At 42.5% G+C, this 22,637-nt stretch overlaps 1 protein-coding gene across 1 annotated transcript in view; it reads right to left on the bottom strand.

Moving 5' to 3' along the window:
* The window catches only part of MBTD1 (mbt domain containing 1), a gene marked incomplete in the record, with an annotated part of 2,241,711 nt that overhangs the window by 1,423,108 nt on the left and 795,966 nt on the right, over positions 1–22,637 (bottom strand).

The following is a 22,637-nucleotide window of genomic DNA, read 5'->3' as shown; positions in this document are numbered from 1 at the left end:
TATTCAAGGCTTGCCACAGGTTAACAGGGTGACACACAGCATGTACGGTATACAAACAAATTTAGTAACATCTCAGTGCAATAGGAAAATGGCTGGACAAATGTGAGTAAGCTACTAAATCCAAAATTTAAAAATGTCTATGGACAGCTTACTACATCATTCTGAAGACTCCCACATAGTCAAGATTCTTAGAGAGAACTGAATTATTACATAATTCACATCCTAACATATTAGTTTTTCAGCTGATATCATTTTTGCTATTTGTAAGTTAAATATATGGGGTGTGTGTGTGTAGGTGTAGGTGTGTAGATACAGTAACATAGTGGTGGTGATCTTAATACAGGTACTTGAAGGTGACAAACACCATTTTTTATATCTGGAAAAATGCTTGCTTTCCGTGTCTTCCTGATGCAAACTGAATAAGACTGGACATCTGCTTGTGACTGCATATTCTTTTAGGGGAATAACTGGGGAAATATTGTGAGTGGTGATCTACTGATGAATGGTAGTTATTTCAGCCTCTTTTGCTAGCAACTCTGCTGGAAGCTGACTGAATGGATCTGACCTTATTCCATGTTCTAGTAACCCTGCTGTGAGCTAGCAGAAAACTCATGATACTGTTTCCATTGCATTTTGTTGGATAGTCTCCTCTGAAAGTACATCATCCATGTTAAGCAGTTCAGCACTCAGAGTGAAATGGTAGTCAACATGAAAATGCCCTTTCAAACCTGTCCATGGCCTGTGTAGTGTGGAGCTTTCCTTATGGCTGCTGTACGGACAACAGTGTCTGACTAGAAAATTGTAACCATACTGCACAATCCCTGGGAAGACAGAAAATCCTGTCAGTTTAAGTATTGCTGCTACCATGCCTGGTTTGTCCCACACAACTATGGCAGCATCTTTTAGAATGTACACAAAGTATGACTACTCAACGAGACGGGGGAGGATGATACCAACAGGCCTGAAAGAACTTCCTCCAGTGGGAAGAAAAAGGTTCCATATGCCAACCTCCTTTATTCTGCATTACCTGGAAAAATCCCATCATTCAGGACTGTAAAGAGGTGAGCCAGGGGAAGCAGTGACAGGGGGTTAAATGACAGAATTGTTTCCAGGTAATGCAGGATAAATTCCAACATTTAGGACTGTAAGGAGGTGAGCCAGTGGAAGCAGTGACAGGGGGCTCCAAAGATGGGTCTATATATATTTCTTGTACAGGGCCTTTACAAAAATCAGTGGTGTGTAAACAGCTGAGAACAGCATCCAACCTTGTGAAGCTAACCCATAAAAAGGGCTGCAATTCCCAAAGCTTTGGCAGCAGTGTCACCAGCAGGGGCAATAGAGTGGTCTGTAATGGTGAAAGACAGAAACTAATTCCAGTAAGCTCTCTTCTCACCCCTTTACTATGGGGTTATGAGAGATAACTGCTGGGTATCTTATTCTTTAACTTCATGATGGCTGTCAATAGCTTTTCTTAATCAAAAGCTGGATTGGCCTGCGGGAAAGGAGGTCTTTGGGGGTGGGGTTCAGTGGGTTGCTCTGAAGATCTGGGAGACAAAACAGCAGAATTGCAACATTTCTTATGCTGGATTAAGGTTGTATTTCTATGGTCCTTATTTTGTTTCCTTTTATCACCAGACAGAAATATTATGCATGGGGACAGTACATAAACAATTACTTTGATTTTCTTAATTGGCTTATCTGATTTTGGGACATGCAGCCATGGGTGATGGGTTGGGATTGGAGTACAATGAAAAGTTAGAGTTAGGCCACTTGCAGGACAAATCCTATGAAAGTATACAACCTCTGTCTGCAGGGCTTGCATTCTACTCAGTTAAAAATCTACATACATTTTCACAGACTTGCTTTGAGTACTTCACCAAGGAAGTAAACAACTTTTGTACCTAACACTGGGAGCTACTGCCTGAATACAACCAGAGAGAGTGAGGAGTGGATTCAGCATGGTGAAAAAGAGGCCCTGAGCTCTGCACATTGGACTGAATGAAGGAAAAGGTAAAAGTTAAAAAAAAAAAATTAAAAAAATAGAACATGGAGGAAAAGGTGCCATGAACTTGACACACAGACTTGGATGCTTTAACACCTGAAATTACTGCTCAATAGCCTGCAATTCTGAACAGTTTGTAATGACAAAGATATGCATGGATGATGTGCGACAGAAATGGGGGAATGAGCCAAGCAGCTGAAAAAAGCTTTAGGTGCTGACTGGTTGTAATGCCTGTGGTGCATATTCGCACTGGTTACTAAAGACAGACTACTACTTGCAGATCAGCCTACTCTGTTCCAGTAAGTTTGTGAATATTGCATTCAGCTCAGCTTACTTTTATTTACTGCACTACACTACTCCCTGTGTTGTCCTGGTGGTCGGCTTTGTTACTGTGTTGCCTGCAGTTGTTTGGATCATTCCACCCTCCCCCAAAGAGACCAGCTCTATCAAGATCTTAACAAAACCCCCAGCAGACCTTTATGAATCCTTGAGTACAAGACACAGGAACCACATGGGATCACACCAATCAGAGCCAAGACTCCCATTAACTCACTTGAGTCTAAAATGCCATATTGGCAGTTTCTCAATCAGCACCCAAAGCACGTTACTTTAAAAAGTAATTTCCCATCATGTCTAGGCTGCATCATGGCATTCTACAATTTCAGCTCTTTTTTTAAACTGTTAAATTTCATTTACAGAAGCTTAAATGTGGAAAAAATGATTTTTGCAGTTAAACTACAGTAAATGAGAAAAAAAAGCCTTACCCTTTGAAAAATCTATGAAAACTCCTCTATGCCACTCCACCAAAAGACATATTACTTTTTTCACTGTACAATGGAAAACATACAGCAGACCCTCAACCAGTCAATGAACCTCTCCATGTGTGCTAAAAGTGAATATTTAGTAAAACTGCAACATAAAAGTACAGTTGTGTACCTACCATAAATGTAGATGTTCGAGTGTATTCACTGTTGCAGTCATGACACTTGGGTTATCCTGCTGGCAGGCTACCCACAGTCGGCCTGAATTCCAAAGTCCTGGTCCGGTGTCAGTTGCTGTCGAGTCTTCCCTGACGTCAGTGCGCCAGGGGTATAAAAGATGCAGCCGACGCCATTGCCATTTTCTTCAGTTTTTTTGCCCCAGATGTCAGGTGCCCTCAAAAGGGTAGGCTAAAAATTCTGCTCATAAAAAAGCATGCACTAACATAAACATTACCATCTACAAGCAAATACACCACATAGGTTGTATAGAATAGAGAAGTACAGATAAGTCACAGCAATGAAAGGGGGATGGAGGGAGGGTAACCTGGACTGCAACAGTGAATACACTCTAACATCTACATTTATGGTAGGTACACAACTGCACTCTGTTCATCATGTTTCACTGTTGCAGTCATTACACTTGGGTTGAATCCCAAAGCTGAAATTGGGTGGCTGGGCCTAGATAGAATTAGGAGTGGTTATGAGGCCCTGCAAAACTGCAGTGGTGAAGCCTGCTCTGGATTTAGAGTAAAGAGGTAAGTGGTAGTGCTTTGTAAAAGTGTGCACTGAAGTCCAAGTTGCAGCCTCCAAAATGTCCTTGGTTGGTACTCCTCTGAGGAAGGCTGCTGAAGTGGTTGCTGCTCTGGTTGAATGTGGCCTAATGCCCTCAGGCACTGATTTGCCATGTTGTGAATAGCAGAAACTAATGCAGTGGCCTATCCATTTTGAAATAGTCTGCTTTGAAATAGCTTTTCCTTGGGAACCTGCAGCATATGCCACTAAGAGTTGCTCAGTCTTTCTGAAGGCTTTAGTTTTGTCCAAGTAGAAGCGTAGCTGTCTGTGTATGTGCAAAGAATGCAGAAGTCTCTCCCCCTTATTTTGTTGGTTTGGATAAAAGGTAGGCAAATGAATGGTTTGGTTAAGAGCCACACTGGACACTACCTTAGGCATAAATGTTGGGTTTGTCCTTAGAGAAACCCTGTCCGGATGGAAAATAATAAAAGGTTCCACAGCCATTAGTGCCTGTAACTCTGAGACTCTTCTTGCTGTGGTTACTGCTAGGAGCAGAGCTGTTTTCCATAAGTATTTTATCTCAGCTGTATTGGCTGGCTCAAAAGGAGGCAGTGTGAGCTTTTCCAAGACAAAATTGAGGTCCCATGCAGGTGTTGGAGCTCTCCTTGGAGGTCTTATGTTTTTGGCCCCTCTGAGGTACTGCCTTAGCAGTGGATGTGAAAAAATAGGTGGATCCGTATTGTAATGAGCTGAAATGGCAGAGGCATGGATCTTAATTGATGAGAAGGATAGGCCTTTGTCCAGCATCTTAGTTAGGTATTGTAAAATCTGTGGAATATTTGGTACAAGCGTGTCCATTCCTTGTGCCTGGTTCCAAGCACAGAATCTCTTCCATTTTTCTGTATAAGATTTTCTGGTGCTGGGCCTCCTGGCCTCCAAAATAACATCCATAACTGCTTTAGAGAGAGGTGTGTTCTGAATGGTTAAATTATCAGCCATGCAGCCAGATTTAGGGTTCTGAGTTGGCTGTGTAGGATCTGATTGTTTTGTGGGTCAGCAAATGAGGAATTTGGGGTAATGTCCAGGCTGGGCCTTGAGACAAGCTCTTTAGGATTGGGTACCAGTGCTGGCGTGGCCAGTCTGGGGCAATCAATATCATTTTTGGCTTTTCTTGTTCTTGTTTGACCTTCAGGAGTACCTTGGGGAGGAGAGGCAGTGTGGAAAGGCATATACTGTAATGGTTTTCCAGCTGAATGAAAGGGCATCCACTTTCCATGCTTGTTTGTGATAAGTCCTTGTGCAGAATCTCTATAGTTGGCAGTTGTGGGGGGAGGCAAACAGATCTATGTCTGGGCATCCCCATTTCCTTGTTATCATGCTGAAGATTTGTGGATCTAGTTTCCACTCGTGAGGATCCTTGAGATTTCTGCTTAGTTCGTCTGCCAGAGTATTTGTCTTTCCTGGCAGGAATTGTGCTTGCAGGTGTACTTGATAAGTCAATGCTGTGTTCCACAAAGTCATGGCTTGTCTGCATAGAGGGTAGGAATGTGTGCCTCCCTGCTTGTTTATGTACCACAAGACTGTAGTATTGTCCGTCTTTACCAGCAGTTGACCTGGATGAAGTAGATCCTTGAAGGCTGTCAGGGCATTCTGAACAGCTAGCATCTCTTTTTGATTGATATGACTATGCATTTGGCTTGCTGGCCATGCTCCCTGAATACATTTTCCTGCCATGTGGGCCCCCCAGGCATAATCTGATGCCTGGCCGTGGGTAGAGTGAATGGCTGTCCCTTGTTGTGGTGACAGGCCTGTGCCCACCATCGAAACTCCTGTTGCAGGCAGGGAATGAGGGTAATTAATGTTTCCAGGCTGTGGCAACGTTGAGTCCAAACACTTTTTAGATACCATTGTAGTTTCCTCATATGCAGTCTTGCATATGGAATTAGCAGAATGAAGGAAGCCATGAAGCCCAAAGCCTGCAGAATTTTTCTTGCAGATAACTGGGTCTTTGTTGCCAACATTTCGAAGTAAGAAGTCAGTTGCCTTTGTTTGTCTGGCGTGAGATAAGCCATCTTGGCAGTTGTATTTAAGCTTGCACCCAGGAATATTATCTCTTGAGAGGGTACTAATTTTGATTTATTTTCATTTACCGTGTACCCTAGGCAAATTAGTAATCTTTTTACAAATGCCAGATGCTTCAGTAGAATGTCTTTCTTCTCTGCTTGAATAAGGCAGTCGTCCAAATAAGGGTATATTTGAATTCCTCTTTGTCTGCAGAAAGCAATTACTGGTGCCAGGCATTTTGTGAAGACCCTGGGCGAGGTAGATAAGCCAAAGGGCAGTGCAGAGAATTGGTAGTGCATTGATCTAGCTATGAATCTGAGGTATCGTCTGTAATTTTGTCTGATTGGGACATGCAGGTATGCCTCTTTTAGGTCCAAAGTTACAAGCCAAGCCTTCTTGCCCAGCATGGGCAGAAGCTGCTGCAATCTCAACATTTTGAATTTTGGAACGTCCAGAAAAGTGTTTGGAATAGACAGGTCAAAGTATTGGTCTCCAGGCTTTGTCCTTTCTGGGTACCAGGAACAGTCTTGAGTAAAATCCTTGTCCCTGCTCTTGCTGTGGTACTCGCTGAATGGCCCTCATGTCCATGAGGGATGTAACTTGTTTTTGTGCCTCTGCCCATTGATTTTGTGGCAGGTCTGGCATACCTTTTGCCTTTGGCAAGGTGTGAAAGTGGAACATGTAGCCCTGGGACACTATATTCAAGACCCATTTGTCTTGGGTGATTATATGCCAATTTTGTGAAAAAAGTGCTAGTTTTCCCCCTAAGGGGGCTGCCAAAAGGTAAGTGCTTGGTATTAGCAGAGGAAAGTCATTTGGACTATTTTCTATATGGCTGTGATTTATCTTCTCCACTTTTGGAGGTAGAAGCACCCTATTGTTTAGGCCTGTATGAGCCTTGGGGCTGGGATCTGCCTCTAGGGTGTCTGTATTTGCCTCTTTGTGGCCTGTCTGACACTGGAAAGGACCAATTCTTTGAAGGCCAGTTCCTGCTAAATCTGGGTGGTTGTACCTGTAAGAAATCCTTAACTGTCTACACAGATTTTGCTTTTTCCTCCATTTTCTTCAACACCTCTTCTGCCTTAACACCAAACAAATCATCATCAGTAAAGGAGCATCCAATAATTCTGCTTTAACATGATCAGGCTGATTTTGTTCCTTTAACCAAGCATGCCTTCTAATGACAGTACCCGTAACAGCGGCCCTGCAAGAGGCCTCCAGTGAATCAAAACCATATTGCAAAGTACGTTTCCCACTTGTTCAGCTGCATACAATAAATCCTGCATTTCCTTGTTATCTGCACATTCAGAATTTGTCAACATTTTCTGTTTTAGCAGTGACATTAAATATTGCTGATATTTAAGCATATGAAACTGACAATTTAAAGCCCTTACAGCCAAGGTAGCAGAAGTGTAAACTTTTTTCCCCCATCTGTCCAGTGCCCTAGAATCCCTATCAGAGGGGACAGGGTTTTTCGCAGTGGAAGCCTTGACCCCTTTGGGACCCTGAGATATAATTTCTGGGTCAGCAGCAGGGTTTTTATATAGAAATTTGTGGGAATCTGGAACCCTGTATTATCTGTCTGGCTTAACCGGTGCAGGGGGTAGAGAGTCAGGAGACAGGCTGGACTCTGAAAATACATCATTTACTATGTCTAGAACAGGTGGAATAGCAAGAGGTCTGTGCTGAGGTAGTAAAAGTAAGTCTCTGAGCCTTTTCTTAGATTCTGAGCAATCTTGGCTCTCCCAGTGAAAGTGCTCCCTCATGGTGTGAAGGGTTTCCCCAAAAGAATAATCCTCAGGAGGAGAGGCTGAAGGAATAGACTCTTCAGCATCAGAATCCTCATAGGGAGGAAGGGAGTATCCCTGTTCAGAAGAGGAATCAGAGGAAATGGAAACCTGATCTGAAGATTCATATTCTGTCTCTTACCTAGGTCTCTTATCTGGAGGGGGATGGGAACCCCTGATCAAAGTAATTAGGTCTTCGGCCATTTTAAGCATCTGTTTTTTAGGCATGGAAGTCTGTGCAGGAGAATGCTGTACTTGTTTCTTCGTCTTTAGAGCTGCTTTAGTCTTTGCCTTTGAAGCTGAGGTTGGCTTAACATATAACTGTGTAGGTCTGAAAACACCCTAAGAAGCCGATGCCTGCTCAGAAGCTCCAGACCCATCTGAGGGAATAGTTTCCGAATGTCCAATACCTTGAGTATCCAGTGGCCTAGTCGGCTCCACGTGGGAGTCGGAAGCAGCCTGTGGCTCTAAGGTAGTGAACGTCAGGGGCTGCGAAAGCACCTCACTGAGAACCGGCGGCTGGCCTAGCGGAGGCCTCATCGTCAGTTTTGGACCTCGGATGCCTGTCCTTTTAATTTTCCTTGCGCTTTTTATAAACTCCGGTTGTCTACTGTTACGACAGCATTATATAATTAAATCTTCGGCCAAAGTAATGAAAGGCAAATTCGAACCAACGCTTAATAGTGCGTTGGTTAAATCTAGCACAAATCCGACAGCTAGCAACGTCATGGTCAGGGCCTAGGCAAGGAATACAGTAAGAATGAAAATCCTTATGAGGTATTTGCTTCCCACAAGAAATACAATTGTTAACTTTTTCTGACATCGGTCTGGAGCAAGAAAAAAAGTTTCACCAATGGGGTACTTAGCTTTAATGAAGACTTCGGATCTGAAATTCGGATTTGAAAATCTCAGGAGTCGGCCGACCGGCACTTGCGAACTGCTTTTGCTTCGGGCACCGCGCGGCAAGAAAGATTGAAGAAAATGGCATCGGCTGCATCTTTTATACTCCTGGCGCACTGATGTCAAGGAAGAGGCGACAGCAACCGACACCGGACCAGGACTTTGGAATTCAGGCCGACTGCAGGTAGCCTGCCAGCAGGATAACCCAAGTGTAATGACTGCAACAGTGAAACACGATGAACATCTTTGCATTACAGCTTTTGCCAAGAAATCTATAAACCTCAGCTAAAGCTAACCTAGGGTTGTGAACTTCAGCACGGAGAGACATCTATCATCATCATAAATAAACCAATAGCTTAACCAGATATCTGTGTGACACAGCTCCTCCTTCCATTCAATACCAGGAAATAAAAGCAGGGCTGTTTAGCACTTCCAATCCTTTTTATAACAGTATATGAAGCCTTCGTTCTCTTCAATTTGGTGAGCAACTCTGTTACTGGAGGTAAGGTTTTGATTGTACAGACAGCAATTTTTTTTTATCCTGTCCCCGTCTTACTTCTTACTGTGCCTGCTGCATTTAATTGCGTTTTGACAAGAAATGGTGTATATAACAGACGTGACACTTATTTGTTGTAGTCTGGCTGTTTAGTTATCGATTCTTCTCCGGGTGCATTTATCAAGTTGCACACTGCTGAAGCCAATCACGTTTGTGATTCTGAATATGGTGTGTAGAATCAACACATTTGAAAAGTGGCTTTCTGCAGTTCTTCTCTCAGTGGATTTGAGTACGGATGTTGTCTGTACACCTCCAGCAATGTACAGCAAGTGTATCAAACAAGACTAGTTATTTTTTGCTTTGAGTTAAAACCTACAAATCATACACCAGATGCACAAGAGCATGAAACCTAGTTCCAAGCATGCATTTCAAAACACAGCTGTGCCAATTTGTATAATGTAATAAATGCATTTTATGTTGCAGAAAAAAATGTTTTTCATCATTTTGTACTTAACAACATGTACTTTCCATTTCTGCTGTAGGCATTTATATAATATGACACAAAGAGGCTGATTTAGGGAAAGTCTTAGCTCGTTAATGTTCTTGACACCTAGCTTATCAAAGTGATGCCTGTTAAGCATTGTTTCTCTTGTGCAATTACATATTTCCTTATATCCCCAGTTAAAAAAAAAACAAAGCATATTTCTAAATATTAAATAGTACAAAAGTGTAACGGGCTGATGATGACAGAACAGAAATTCACTTGCATAAAGAATGGAAGAAGGAGTTCTTCTTGATTTGGCGGAATATTCTTCCATTTTACGATTGTTTTGTGTCACAACTGATGTACAGAAAAACTCTGCTAAGTTTATTTATTTTTATTTATTTATTTTATTTTATTTTACATTTGTTTACCGGGTTAGTCTGACTAGATACATATCCCTTTTCAGCAGAGACCCGGGGAGAAAAGCTCCACAATTAAATAGAACAAACAATACATAGTCTAAGATCAGAAACATTCAAAATACAGATAGATTGAGTACAAGTATATTCTATTAAATTCCACAATTACAATGTTGAGTAGTTGAAGTAAATACTACAGAACAAGAATTTATTATGGCAGAGTTTGAAAAATTTGTTACAAATATACCTTTAGTATTATTGGTCTGCAGTTCTACACTACATTCAGTAAACTGAAATGAGATTCAAACATCCACATACAGTATTCAAAGCATATTGAACAAGGGTATACTTCTTATAAGTTATGTACTTACTATAACTTGGTTATCTGTGTTGTCCACTTTCATTCTTCCTTATGGCTGGATCACGGATCTGACTCGGCCGGATTTACACAGACTAGGATCCAAGTCTCGAGCTCCTCCCTCTTCCCATAATGCACTGCCCTCTGCCTAACCTCCTCAGATTGAGTTTGCTGCCTACATATCTGACAGCGCAAATTAAAGATTGAAAGCAAGGAAGAAACCAGAGGCGCATACAAGGAACATCAAGTTCCCAAGCAGTTTTCCACAAATCTTCTAGAAACACTGGGTAGGAAGATGGCTGGGGGGGGGGTGAGGAAGAATTAAAGTGGATAACACAGACACCAAGTTATGGTAAGTACACAACTTATAAATCTGATGCTGTCCTTTTCATTTTTCCTCAAGGTTGTGTCAGAGTCCCCAGCTAAATAACCCCATGGGTGGCCTCAAGGAAGGATATGTCAGAGCACTGTAGAACCAAAAGAAGCTGTGCTTCTGTAGACAATTTCCAATTTGTAATACGTGACAAAGGTATGAGTTTTCAACCATGTGGCTGCAGCATAATTATATAATGGTGTTCTGGAAGAAAAAGCAGATGACGTAGGCATGGACTTAGTTGCATGGGCATTAAGAGGACGGGGCAATTGCTGCCCATTTCTGGTATAAATCAGAGTAATGTAGCCTGTTATCCATGTAGTTAGAGTAACTTTAGAAATTGCCTGACCTAGGTGGCTCGACGAAAAGGACACAAACAGCTGGTCTGTCTTTTCACAATGTTTTGTTCTATGAAAATAAAAATGTAGCCGTCTATGAACATCAAGCAAATGCAACTATGTTCCCTCATGATTGAGAAGTTTGAAAAGAAAACTGATAATTGTATGGACTGGTTCAAATTACATTCTGTGGCTACCTTGGGACTAAAGCAAGGATTAGTACGAAGGGACACTCTATCTTTATGAAAAATAATGCAAGGAGGCTTAGAAGACAGAGCCTAATTTTCCGAGACCATTTTTGCTGATGTAATGGCAACTAAAAAGATAGTCTTCCAAGAAAAAAACTTAAAGTCACAATCACCAGCTGGTTCAAAGGGTTTCTGAGTTAGACCTTGTAAGACAACGGTAAGATCCCATGCTGGAGAAGGATCTTTAACTGGAGGTCTGAGGAGAAATATTCCTTTCAAAGTGGCCTTACATAGTTTGGAAGTAGTAGCAGAATAGAAAAGATTTCCTGAATTTAAGTTTGAATTGGTTGCCAGCTGAAGTTTAATGGCAGAAAAACTGGCTCCTTCTTTGAAAAAGAGATGTAAGGAGGAGGAGGCTGGCTGCGATTGGAGCTGAAAAGGGATCAATGTTTTCTTTGGAAGCCCAGAAAACAAATCTCTGCCATTTACTCCTATAAACCTTCTTGGTGAACGTTTTTTGGGAAGCTAGTACAATTTCTCAAACATGGGAGGCAAGCCTGGACCTTTGTACACTTACTAGAACTAGAGAAACCAAGCGGTCAGATTGAGGGAGTGAAGACTGGGATGATGACCCTCTGATGGGTGAAAGAGGAGGTCCTGTTTGGGTTCCAGTATCCATGGAGGACATTTCAGGTGAGACCAGAGAAAGGGCCACTAAATCTGATAAGGCCAATAGGGGACAATGAGGATTAATGAGGACTTTAACCATTTTGCTTTCTGTAAAAACTTTGGTATCAGGGGTAGAGGAGGATAGGCATAGAGGAGACCAGAGAGCCAATTGTGAACGACAGCATCCCTCAGGGACTGCCCCGGACAGGGGATCAGAGTGAAATAGCTGCTGCACTCGTTGTTCTGAGGAGATGCAAAGTGATCGCAGCAGGGACGGCCCCAATGACTGAAAATCAAGTTCAATACCGACTGATCAAAGGACCACTCATAAGGATTCAGATTGGACCTTTTTAGTTTGTCTGCTAGAACACTGGACTTCCCAGGTATGTGAGTTGCAAGTAGAAAGTGGACTGAAGACATCGCTCATTCCCAGACCTTCATTGCCTCTCTGCACAAAGGATATGAACAGGTTCCTCCTTGCTTGTTGATGTACCACACCACTGACATACTGTGTAAACTGCAATAGTTCCTAAAGGGAGAATGACCTTGGTCTCTACATGAGTCCATGTGTCTTGAGCCATCTTTCCCTTGAAATACCTCCCACTCCAGCTGGGAAGCATCTGTAGTCACCATGGCTGTGGGGAGAAGGAATGACCTTCCAATCGTCACGTCGTCCAACAGAAGTCACGAACAGAGATGCTTTTTGCAAACCAGAGTCAACTTGAGAGAAACAGACAGAGGCTGGTAAAGAATAGACCACTGAACAGCCAAGGTCCACTGAAGCACTCGCATAAAGAACCTTACTGATGTAACCAGAGTAATGTCAGCTGCCATGGATCCAAGAACTTGAAGTATCAACTTTACTGGTGGACATGGCTAGTTAAAAATAGCTTAAACATGGTCTCTCAATGTCTGTATGCAGTGAGGGGGTGGAGATGCTATTTGTTTCGATGTGTCCAAAAGAGCCCTGATGAATTCTAAACTCTGTACTGGAGATGGGTTTGATTTTGTCAGGCTTATGGTGATGCCCAGATGGAAATCTGGAAAAAGTAATCCCTGGCCTGAATCAGTTGATGCCTGGTAAGGGCAGTGAAGAGCCAGTCATCTAGACACAGAAGCACCCAGAATCCTTGCAATCTGAGGTGAGCTGCAACTACTACCATGCATTTGGTAAAGACTATGGAGGCTGTGGTGAGTCCAAAGGGCACAGCCCTGAAATGACAGTGACTGGCTCCCAGACGAAAGTGCAGATAACCTCTGGAGAGTCTGTCTATTTTGATGTGATGCTATGTGTCTTCTATGTCCACCGAGCACAACCAATTGTCCTTTTGCAAAAGCAGTACAATGAACTGAACTGTAAACATTTGGAACTTTGCTTTCTTTACAAACAAATTATCAAATCTATGGTGCTCATCTTCCTACTTCTCCTTTGTGCTGAAACACTATTTTTCCCTACTCTACTTTTCATTCCTTTGGCTTCTGTATCATACTAAACTTCTCATACTCACGCCTTACCTCACTTACCTACAGTTACCTGTATTTCTGATTGTTTCTTCTCCTGTTTCTCCTCCAGTTGTTTCAACCCGCTCCGTTCGCCCTGCGGGCTCACTCCGCTCCCCTCCCTACCCCCAATTCCCACCCACCCCAGGGGTCCTACACTTAAACCTCTCTACACGCTCCCCCTACCTCTACCATCCTATCAGCTTTAATCTTTTTTCCCTCTCTTTTTTTAAACCCCACCCCTCACCTCTCCCCCTTATCCCAATATCTCTCCCTGACCTTTTACCCTCCCTTATTATTTCAACCTGTTATTTCTCGCTAATCTTGCCCTCAAGATTCCATAATCCTATCTTACACACTCCCTACTCTACTTCCTTCGTATTTCACTTCCTGAAACTTGCTACTTACCTGTTTAGCCTTGTTTGCCTCTACCTTACCTTTCCTCTATAATGCCTACCACCCATTTTACTATACCTATACTCTCACTCTTACTCTTAACTATCCTGCTCTCAGCCTACCTTCTTACCTCCTTTGAAAATCAACTTTCTATCCATCCTACCTACACACAAAAACAAACCTTAACTTACCCTTCTACTACTCTCAACTCATACCCCATCATTTCCTACACCCCCAGATACCTTCTATCCAAATACCATAGACTCTCCCATATTAATTATGTCCTAACTACTGACAAAAAATTGAAGCTTCAAATCCACCTAATAAACAACTCATTAACTAAACTTATTTATCTCACCTTACAAGATGGAGACATCCATCCTAACCCAGGACCAAGAAACCCCTCATCCCAAACTTCTAGATCAAAAACTAATAATACTCTCCTAATAGGTCATCTCAACATTCAAAGTTTAAATAACAAAGTATCACACCTCCATGCACTCCTAGACACCCACTCTTTCGATATCCTCTGCCTCACAGAGACCTGGCTAAAACCTGATACCAAAGATACTGCCATTTTACCACACGGCTATAATATAGCTAGACTTGACCGTTTAAAACGTAAAGGTGGTGGAGTTGCAATCCTCTATAAGAATCATTTAAATATCTCCACCCTGCCTGTAGACCCAACTCAGGATAGCAAAGCAGAAATCATTATTACAAAACTTCAACTGAACTCTAAGAAAGCGCTTTACATAATTTGTATGTACGTACCTCCTGGTAACAATATACTCACTTTAGAAGCCTTTCTCAACTGGGTATCCACTACTTACCCCCAAGAAACTGTAATTCTTGGTGACTTTAACATAGACTGGAAAAGTATTAATGCTGAAAATCCTACTTCTCACATTAACCTCCATGGTTTCTCCCAAACCATGACCTCAACCACAAGAATCAATAAGCCTAATAATAAAGACAGCATTCTTGACTGGATACTTATAAACAAAGACAAACAATTTTATGATGTAGGAACCCTGCCAGATGATATCAGTGACCACTGTCTGACTTATATTACAAGAGACAAAATTGAATTTCCAAACCTCCCAAACATTAGAAAAGTTCGCTCAACCAAACATTTTAACATAGATTTATTTCAAGCTGAACTAAATTCATGTAACTGGAACCCCTTAAAAACACTTCCTCTGGAAAATGCAGTATTATACTTTAATACTACCTTCCTATCCATTCTTGATAAACATGCCCCAGCATTACTGTCAGAATGAAACCGAACATTGCCCCCTGGCTCTCTAAAGAAACTAAAAACTTAATTCTCTCCAGAAACAAAGTATGGGCTTTATGGAGACACCATAGAAATAACCCTGATCTTATCCACTTCCGTCAGCTTAGAAATCTGACAAAAAAAGCAATTATTACTGACAAAAAAAACTTTTACTGTAGACTCCAACAAACAAACCATAACAACCCCAAACAGTTCTGGTCTTCAATCAATAAACTCCTTTCCCCAGGAACAACCAAAACTCCCACCCCTCTTAATGCTGACCCAGACAACCCCACCAAACTGCTAATACTTTTAACTCTTTCTTTATTGACTCTATCCAAACCCTAGCCAGACAAATGAACACCAACTATGTCTCCCCTCCAAGTAACCCTATGGACCCATCCTATAACTTTACACTACAACCTATCCCCACATCATTTATCCACAGACTTATTAACAAACTTAAACCTTGTACTCCTTCAGCTGACAAGCTCCCATCTCTCTACCTCCAAAGGGCTGCCAAAGTGATTGCATACCCTATATCCATACTCATAAATAGGACAATCCAAGAAGGAACCGTCCCTGAGATCTGGAAAGTTTCCCATATTATTCCATTACATAAAGGGGGTAACTCTATCGATTACTCCAACTACAGATCAATTGCTCTCCTTTCCCCATTAGCAAAACTTATGGAAAAATGTATTCACCGGCAACTCCTACAACATCTCACTCTGCACAACATAATAGCAAACTGTCAACATGGTTTTAGACCTCATCACAGTACTACCACTGCTCTCTTATCTTTTGTAGAAACCATCAATAAGAATCGTAATAACAACCTTCTCTCTTCTGCTCTCTTTATTGACCTCTCCAAAGCATTCGACATGGTCAACCATTCCACCTTAATTAACATACTTGAATCCCTCTCCTTTGACAACCTTGCCACTAAATGGTTTAAATCTTACCTTAGCAACAGACAACAAGCAGTTCTATGGGGAAATCAACTCTCTTCTCTCCTACCCATAAACATTGGTGTCCCTCAGGGCTCCATTCTTGGGCCACTTCTATTCTCCCTTTTCATTAATGATTTCCACTCTGCTATCCCTCAAGCTACCTGCATCCAATATGCAGACGACTCTACCCTTATCTGCTCTGCTTCTTCTCCTTCTGAACTCTGCTCACTTACTCAAAAGATCTTCAACTCAGTTGAAACATGGTTCTATAAACATTCCCTCTTACTAAATGCCAAAAAAACTAAACTTCTTCTCTTTACTCCCACCACCCGATCCCCTTCCTTACACTTCACCATTTCCTCTAATAATGCCACGGTTATCACACCCGATCCTACAACAAAACTGTTAGGAATAACCATTGACAATAATCTCTCTTTTGATCAACACATTAATTACACCATTAAATCAGTCAACAGAAAAATAGGATCCTTATACCGAATGAAACCCTTCCTAACTGAATCTGCTAGAGCCAAGATTGCCCACTCTCATCTATTGTCAACACTTCTCTACGCTTCACCTATATTTACCAACCTTAAGAAAGCCAACCTTAATAAACTGGCTACATGCTACAATAACATCGCCCGCTTCGCCACTGGCAACCCCTTCAGAACCCACCACTGTATTAACCTGAAACAACTAGGCTGGCTGGAATTCCAAAACCTTCTGCTCATCCACCAACTGAACATTGCCCACAAAATACTGCACCAGCCTTCAAACACCCCTATACTCTCAGAACCTTTAATTCCATACAATAATCTTAACTCCCTTCGTTCTTCTAGAAAACTTACGGCTAAATTAACAAAGTCCAATAACTCAGCTGGTGACTCTCTCTTTTCTAGTACAGTAGGAAGGAAATGGAATCTACTACCCAGTGACATAACACTAATCTCATCACTGCCCCTCTTCAAACAAAGAATAAAAGAACACTTGAAAAGTCACTGGCTCTGTTCCTGCACTAAACCTGACTAAATTTCTACCCCTCTCTATCTCGTTACTTCCCCCGCATCTCTCTCCCTCTTCCCTGAACAACTATCTTTTTTTTCACTTACTTCTTTTCCTCTTCACTGAAAGTTTGTTTAATCCTTTCTTATCCTTTCTTTTTTACTTTACTCTTACTTTCCTCCCACTTCTCCTCCCTACTCACCTTTTCCTGATTTTTGCTTCTCTGTAGTTTAGTTTGTTTATAGGTAATGATATTAGTTCCTATTTGTAAATTGTTTTTGCATGCTAACTTTTCTTTATTGTCTTTACATTTATCCTGGTGTTTTTGTTGTATTTGACTTCAAATGTTGTACGTTTTTTTTTTGTATATACTGTGGAGCTTTTCTCCCCGGGCCTCTACTGAAAATGGAAATATATCCAGCTAGACTAGCCCGGTCAACAAATGTAAAATAAAAATAAATAAAATAAATAAATAAATTCAGGTTGCTTACATCCACAATGGGTATCAGGTCCCTGGTTTTCTTTGGCACTAAAAAGAAGCAGGAGTAAATTCCAAATCCTTTATGTTCAGTCAGGACCTCTTGAATGACTTTTTTGCAGTAGTTTTTGAATATCTGGTAATGCATACTCCCTCTGACTGGGTGGAACATCCGGGAGTTTATTTGGTTTCTCTGGAGGTTGAAGGAAAAAGGGAGGCATAAACATGTTTACCAAACCTGTCCATTGCTCTGGACTCCTTGCTAGGAGGCTGGACAGTGGAGCTCTGTTCGGCTAGATCCTTCTTGTTAACTGCTGCCACAACCATGGCATCTACTAGTATACCTTTAGTCCAGTGTGGTCTGTCTTTATGGGGGGAAGAAGAAAGTACAGTTGTGTACCTACCATAAATGTAGATGTTCGAGTGTATTCACTGTTGCAGTCATTACACTTGGATTATCCTGCTGGCAGGCTACTCACAGTCGGCCTGAATTCCAAAGTCCTGGTCCGGCGTCGGTTGCTTTCACCTCCTCCCTGACGTCAGTGCGCCGGGGGTATAAAAGATGCAGCTGACACCATTTTCTTCAGTTTTTCTTGCCCCAGATGTCAGGTGCCCCCAAAAGGGTAGGCTGTAAAAATTATGATCATAAAAAAGCATGCACATAACCTTCATCTACAAGCAAATACACCACAGAGGTTGTATAGAATAGATAGGTACAGATAAGTCCCAGCAAAGAGAAAGGGGAATGATGGGAGAGTAACCTGGACTGCAACAGTGAATACACTCGAACATCTACATTTATGGTAGGTACACAACTGTACTATGTTCATCGTGTTTCACTGTTGCAGTCATTACACTTGGGTTGAATCCCAAAGCTGAGGTTGGGCGGCTGGGCCTAAATAGAGTTTGGAGTGGCTATGAGGCCCTGCAGAACTGCAGTGGCGAAGCCTGCTCTGGATTTAGAGTAGAGAGGTAAATGGTAGTGCTTTGTAAAAGTGTGCATTGAAGTCCATGTTGCAGCCTCCAAAATATCCTTGGTTGGTACTCCTCTGAGGAAGGCTGCTGAAGTGGCTGCTGCTCTGGTAGAATGTGGCCTAATGCCCTTGGGCACTGATTTGCCATTTTGTGAATAGCAGAGTCGAATGCAGTGGCCTATCCATTTGGAAATAGTCTGCTTTGAAATGGCTTTTCCTTGGGAAACTGCAGCATATGCCACTAAGAGTTGCTCAGTCTTTCTGAAGGCTTTAGTCTTGTCCAAGTAAAAGCGTAGGTGTCTGTGTATGTCCAAAGTATGCAGAAGTCTCTCCCCCTTATTATGTGGGTTTGGATAAAAGGTAGGCAAATGTATAGTTTGGTTAAGAGCCACGCTGGACACTACCTTAGGCGTAAATGTCAGGTTTGTCCTTAGAGAAACCCTGTCCTGATGGAAAATAATAAAAGGTTCCACAGCCATTAGTGCCTGTAACTCTAAGGCTCTTCTTGCCGAAGTTATTGCTAGGAAAAGAGCGATTTTCCATGACAAGCATTTTATCTCTGCTGTATTGGCAGGCTCAAAAGGAGGCAGTGTGAGTTTTTCCAAGACACAATTGAGGTCCCATGCAGGTACTGGAGCTCTCCTTGGAGGCCTTATGTTTTTGGTCCCTCTGAGAAACTGTCTTAGCAGTGGATGAGAAAAAATAGGTGGTTCCGTATTGTAATGAGCTGAAATGTCTTAATTGATGAGAAGGATAGGCCTTTGTCCGGCATCTCAGTTAGGTATTGCAAAATCTGAGGAATATTTGGTTAAAGCGAGTCAATTCCCTGCGCCTGGTTCCAAGCACAGAATATCTCTTCCATTTGTCTGCATAAGATTTTCTGGTGCTGGGCCTCCTGGCCTCCAAAATAACATTGATAACTGCTGTAGAGAGAGGTGTGTTCTGAATGATTACATTATCCGCCATGCAGCCAGATTTAGGGTTCTGAGTTGGCTGTGCAGGATGTGATTGTTCTGTTGGGTCAGAAAATGAGGTATTAGAAGCAATGTCCAGGCTGGGCCTTTAGACAAGCTCTTTAGGATTGGGTACCAGTGCTGGCGTAGCCAGTCTGGGGCAATCAGTAGGTTTGGCTTCTCTTGTCTGACCTTTAGGAGTACTTTGGAGAGGTGGGTCAGAAAATGAGGTATTAGAAGCAATGTCCAGGCTGGGCCTTTAGACAAGCTCTTTAGGATTGGGTACCAGTGCTGGCGTAGCCAGTCTGGGGCAATCAGTAGGTTTGGCTTCTCTTGTCTGACCTTTAGGAGTACTTTGGAGAAGTGAGGCAGAGGAGGGAAGGCATACACTGTAAGGGCTTTCCAGCTGAATGAAAGGGCGTCCACCTTCCATGCTTGCTTGTGATAAGTCCGAGTGCAGAATCTCTGTAGCTGGCAGTTGTGATGGGAAGCGAATAGATCTATGTCTGGGCATCCCCATTTCCCTGTTATCATGTTGAAGATTTGTGGGTCCAGTTTCCACTCGTGAGGATCCATGAGGTTTCTGCTTAGTTCGTCTACCAAAGTATTTGTCTTTCCTGGCAGGAATTGTGCTGGCAAATGTACTTGATAAGTCAATACTGTGTTCCACAAAGTCATGCCGAGGTGGCAGGAATGTGTGCCCCCTTGCTTGTTTATGTACCACATGACTGTAGTACTGTCAGTCTTTATCACTAGCTGTCCTGGATGAAGTAGGTCCTTGAAGGCTGTCAGGGCATTTTGTACAGCTAGCATCTCTTTTTGATTGATATGAAAATGCATTTGGTTTGTGGGCCATGTGCCCTGAATACATTTTCCTGCCATGTGCACCCCCCAGGCATAATCTGATGCATCTGTTGTTAGTGTTTGCCTGGCAATAGGTAAGGTGAATGGCTGTCCCTTGTTGTGGTGACAGGCCTCTGCCCACCATTGAAATTCCTGTTGCAGGCAGGGAATGAGAGTATAATTACTGTTTCCAGGCTGTGGCAATGTTGAGTCCAAACACTTTTTAGATACCATTGTAGTTTCCTCATATGCAGTCTTGCATATGGAATTAGTAGAATGCAGGATGCCATGTAGTCCAGTGCCTGCAGAATTCTTCTTGCAGATAACTGGGTCTTTGTTGCCATGCCTTTGAAGTAAGAAGTCAGATGCCTTTGTTTGTCTGGCGTGAGATAAGCCATCTTGGCAGTTGTATTTAAGCTTGCACCCAGGAATATTATCTCTTGAGAGAGCACTAGTTTTGATTTCTTTTTGTTTACCATGTACCCTAGGCAAATTAGTAATCTTTTTACAAATGCCAGATGCTGTAGTAGAATATCTCTGTCCTTTGCTTGAATAAGGCAGTCGTCCAAGTAGGGGCATATTTGAATTCCTCTGTCTGCAAAATGCAATAACTGGTGCCAGGCATTTTGTGAAGACCCTGGGCACAGTAGATAGGCCAAAGGGCAGTGCAGAGAATTGGTAGTGCAGTGAGCCAGCTATGAATCTGAGGTATTATCTTCTGCAAGATTGTCTGAGTGGGGCATGCAGGTATGCCTCTTTGAGGTCCAAAGTTACAAGCCAAGCCTTCTTGTCCAGCATGGGCAGAAGCTGCTGTAGAGTCAACATTTTGAATTTTGGGATGTCCAGAAAAGTATTTAGAATAGACAGCACCAGAATTGGTCTCCAGGCTTTGTCCTTTCTTGGTACTAAGAAAAGTCCTGAGTAAAATCCTTACCCCTGCTCTTGGTGTGGCACTGGCTGAATAACCCCCATGCCCATGAGAGATGAAACTTATTTTTGTGCCTCTTGCCATTGATTGCATGGCAGGTCTGGCATGCCTTTTGTCTTTGGAACGGTGTGGAAGTGGAACCTGTAACCCTGAGAGACTATATTTAAGACCCATTTGTCCTGGGTGATCTTGTGCCAGTTTTGTGAAAAAAGTGCTAGCTTTCCTCCTAAGGGTGCTGCCAAAAAATAAGTGCTTGGCATTGGCAGAGGGAAGTCATTGGGACTGTTTTCTATAAGGCTGTGATTTGTCTTCTCCGCTTTTGGAGGTAGAAGCACCCCATTGTTTGGGCCTGTATGAGCCCTGGGGCTGTTGCCTGCCTCTAGGGCATCTGAATCTGCCTCTTTGTGGTCTGTCTGACACTGGAAAGGACCAATTCTTAGAGGGTCAGTTCCTGCTAAATCTGGGTGGCTGCACCTGTAAGAAATCCTTAACTGTCTGCATAGATTTTGCGTTATCCTCCGTTTTCTTTAACGCCTCCTCTGCCTTAACACCAAACTATCATGCTGTAATGGAGCATCCAATAATTTTGCTTTAACATGATCAGGCAGATTCTGTTCCTTTAACCAAGCATGTCTTCTAATAACAGAACCTGTAACAGTGGCCCTGCACAAGGCCTCCAGTGAATCATAGCCACATTGCAAAGTATGTTTTCCCACTTGTTCAGCTGCATGCAATAAATCCTGCAAATCTTTGTTCTCAGAACATTCAGAATTTGTCAACATTTTTTGTTTTAACAAAGACATTAAATATTGCTGATATTTGAGCATATGAAACGGACAATTTAAAGCCCTTACAGCCAAGGTAGCAGAAGTGTAAACTTTTTTCCCCCCATCTGTCCAAAGCCCTAGAATCTCTGTCTAAGGGGACAGGGTTTTTGGCAGAAGCAGCCTTGACCCCTTTGGGACCCTGTGAGATAGTTTCTGGGTCAGCAGCAGGGTTTCTGTAAAGAAATTTATGGGAGTCTGGGACCCTGTAGTATCTGTCCGGCTTAACAGAAGCAGGAGGTAAAGAGTCTGGAGACAGGCCGGACTCTGAAAAAACATCACCTACTATGTCTAGAACAGGGAGAATTGCAAAAGGTCTGTGCTGAGGAAGTAAAAGAAAGTCTCGAAGTCTTTTCTTAGAATAGGAATAATCCCGTCTCTCCCAATGGAAATGCTCCCTCATGGTATGCAGAGTTTCCCCAAAAGAATAGTCCTCAGGAGGAGAAGCTGAAGGAATAGAATCTTCAGCATCAGAATCCTCATAGGGAGGAACAGAATATCCCTGATCAGAAGAGGAATCAGAGGAAATGGAAACCTGATCAGAGGAATGATATTCAGTGTCTTGCCTAGGCCTCTTATCAGGAGGGGGATGGGAACCCCTGATCAAAGTGATTAGGTCTTCGGCCATTTTGAGCATCTGTTTCCTAGGCATAGAAGCCTGTCCTGGAGAATGCTGTACTGGTTTCCTTGTCTTTAAAACTGTTTTAGACTTTGTCTTGGATGCTGAAGTAGGCTTTATATAAAGTTGTGTAGGTCTGAAGACACCCTCAGAAGCCGATGCCTGCTCAGCGGCTCCAGACCCATCTGAGGGATTAATTTCTTAAGGGCCATTACCTTCAGTATCCAGAGGCCTAGCTGTCTCCACATGGGAGTTGGAGGCGGCCTGTGGCTTTGAGGTAGCAGGAGTCAGGGGCTGCGAAACTGCCTCAATGAGCA

The sequence above is a fragment of the Protopterus annectens genome, chromosome 10.part0 (assembly GCF_019279795.1).
Source record: "Protopterus annectens isolate FY-2018-M chromosome 10.part0, PAN1.0, whole genome shotgun sequence".
Taxonomy (NCBI): Eukaryota; Metazoa; Chordata; order Ceratodontiformes; family Protopteridae; genus Protopterus; species Protopterus annectens.
Note: the sequence above shows the minus strand (reverse complement) of the source record. Positions and strands in the feature narration are given on the sequence as shown.